Source organism: Papaver somniferum, unplaced genomic scaffold, assembly GCF_003573695.1.
Source record: "Papaver somniferum cultivar HN1 unplaced genomic scaffold, ASM357369v1 unplaced-scaffold_117, whole genome shotgun sequence".
NCBI classification, from domain to species: Eukaryota; Viridiplantae; Streptophyta; class Magnoliopsida; order Ranunculales; family Papaveraceae; genus Papaver; species Papaver somniferum.
This window is the reverse complement of record NW_020620714.1, coordinates 10,498,153-10,501,274: the sequence shown is the minus strand read 5'-3', so window position 1 is coordinate 10,501,274 and position 3,122 is coordinate 10,498,153.

Below are 3,122 nucleotides of genomic sequence, written 5' to 3'. Positions count from 1 at the left end.
AGTTTAGGAGTGTATCGACGGCTGCATATGCGTAATGAGATAAGAAATAAAAGAAAAGTCTGTAACTTGTCGTGGAGGAAAAGGAGAGATTTAATCGAGATTTAGAGGACCCTGTTTGATATAAATAATGTGCTGGGACGTTCAAGGAGAGGGATCGAGAGTTTGGGGTAAGAAACGGAGGTTACAGAGCCGGAGTTGCAGAGGAGTATCAAGGTTCTGCATGGAAGAATAACACCAATAATAGATCACACTTTATAAAAACAATCATCTTTCCTTTGTAACAACAATCCAATTGTAACAGTGGGCTTTGTAACAATTATCTCTGTTACAAACTCGTTGCATTATATTATTTTTCAATAAAAACACCTTTTGAGCCATGTTTCTATCTTTGGGTGTGTTTTCGACATGAGGAGCTAAACCCCAATACTGGGACAAAGGATGAAGCTATTTTTCATGCATGTGGTAATTCTACTTATTGCTTTTATGACTTTTTGCCCTTGATTTAATTGTTTTATGATTTTCACTAATTAGTTGTGATTTCGTTTGATAACGTATGCTTAGTTTTAATATTTTTGATGTGTTATGCTTGTGATTTACAATTAATCTTTTAAAAATCCACCTTGGAAAAGAAGAAGAGTCTATAAAAAGTTAACTTTTGGAGCTATAAATGTCTAGAATAATTAGTTGAACCACATGAACATGAGAATTGGTGGAATCCGAAGTCCTAGTATCTCTCATTATCGTGACAATCTTGTATATATATTTTCCTTGTTTTTAGTGTTTTCTTTTATTAAGTCTTAAACCAATTTCAACAAGTCCGAGTGAACGACAACTTTTTACCACTATACAAAATTCGATCAATTGCCAAGCCCCACCACAACCCGCAGTGGTCTGCACAGTCGACGGGGTAGATTGGAGACAACCATACATGGATTTCATCCAAATGGCAAATTACCCAGAGATAGGAAAACGACTCTAAAAATTCAAAAGAAAGCGGCGCGTTTCTTCATGCATGAGGGGATCCTTTACCGCAGAAGCTACAGTAACGCGGTACTAAGGTGCTTATCAGACGAGGAGGCTGCTGAAGTAATGACTCGGTCACACAATACAGAACATCAAGGAATGCGTAAGTTGTTCCTGCAGCTCTATGAAGGCGGGTTTTACTGGCCCACCATGGAAAGTAATACCGCGGAACACGTCAGAAAATTCCTCAACTTCCAAACACATGGGAACCTAATCAGAACACCCCATACCCTACTGCATAGCGTGGTAACGCCATGGCCATTCCACAGTTGGGCTTTAGACATTATAGGGCAGATCAACCCGATATCCTCGAAACACCATAAGTACATAATAACCGCCACTGAGTATACCACGAAATGGGTCGAAGCGATACCTCTCAAAGACTATGTCGGGGCGACCATCGCAGAATTCATCAAAGAGTACATCATCTGCAGATTTGGAGCACCCATGATTATCAGGGAAGACAATGCAAAATCGTTCCTAAACAAAGATGTGATGGATTTGCTACAGCAATATAATGTGAGGCTTCATACGCCAACCCCCTACTATCCTCAAGGGAACGGGCAAGCCGAGGCAAGCAATAATACACTGATCCGGGTGTTGAGAATGACAGTGGAAGACCATCCCAGAGAGTGGCATGAGAATCTCCCGCTCGCGGTATGGGCATACAGAATCTCGAAACGAAGTTCCACGGGGGCATCACCGTATTCAATGGTCTATGGGGAGGACGCGATATTACCGGCAAAGATTGCAATTCCATCCGCGAGGGTAGCAATGACTAGTCATACGACTCCGGACGAAGTAAGTCACTTTGCCCATTTAGACACAATAGAAGAGAGGAGAGCCCGGGCAGAACGGTTTGCTGAGGCATACAAGAAGCGAACAACAAATTATTATAATCAGAATGTAAAGGAAAGGAGATTCGAGGTAGACGATTTGGTCCTTAAGATTGCTCCTCATGTGCAAAGGAATGCTGCGCAGGGAAATTCTCCGCAATCTGGGAAGGACCTTTCAGAGTAAGAAAGGTAGCAGAGAGCGGATATTACAAGCTCAGACGCATGAACGACACGAAGATCAAGTCACCGATCAATGGTAATTGGATAAAGAAATTTTATGCATGAACAAATCAATGTAAAACCATCGTTTCGAATAAAGACCGACTTTTGATATATGATTCGTTACTTCTACCAAGATCACGGGAATGACAGTGGCGCCCGAAACGACTGGAAAAAGGCTGCGGGAGTGCTAATGGCACCCGATCAGCTGACAAATTTACTAAAGGTTGCAGGAGTGCCAATGGCGCCTAATCAACTGACAAAAGGTTGCGGGAATGCTAATGGAGACCGATCGACTGACAAAATGCTGCGGGAGCGCCAATGGCGCCCGATCGGCTGACAAATTCACTAAAAGTTGCAGGAATGCCAATGGGGCCTGAACGACTGTCAAAAGGTCGCGGGAATGCCAATGGATCCCGATCGACTGACAAAAGGATGCGGGAGTGCCAATGGTGCCCGATCGGCTGACAAATTTACTAAAGGTTGCAAGAATGCCAATGGCGCCTGATCGATTGACAAAAGGTTGCGGGAACGCCAATGGCACCCGATCGACTGACAAAAGGCTGTGAGAGTGCCTATGGCGCCTGATCGGCTGACAAGTTTACTAAAGGTTGCAGGAATGCCAATGACGCCTGATCGACTGACAAAAGGTTGCGGGAATGCGAATGGCTCCCGATCGACAGACAAAAGGCTGCGGGAATGCTAATAGCACCCGATCAGCCGAAAAAAGATTACAGGAATGCCAATGGCTCCTAACAAATTTAACACACATCCCGCCCTCCCAATAAAAATGAAGGAGGGAGTAGGCGCGTTTAACATACATCTCGCCCTCCCAAACCCCGTTGAGAAAAATGAAGGGGGGAGTAGGCGCGTTTAACATACATCCCACCCTCCCAAACCGTTGAGAAAAATGAAGAGGGAGAAGGCGCGTTAAACATACATCCCGCCCTCCAAACCTCGTTGAGAAAAATGAAGGGGGGAGTAGGCGCGTTTAACATACATACCGCCCTCACAAACCCTGTTGAGAAAAATGAAGGGGGGAGT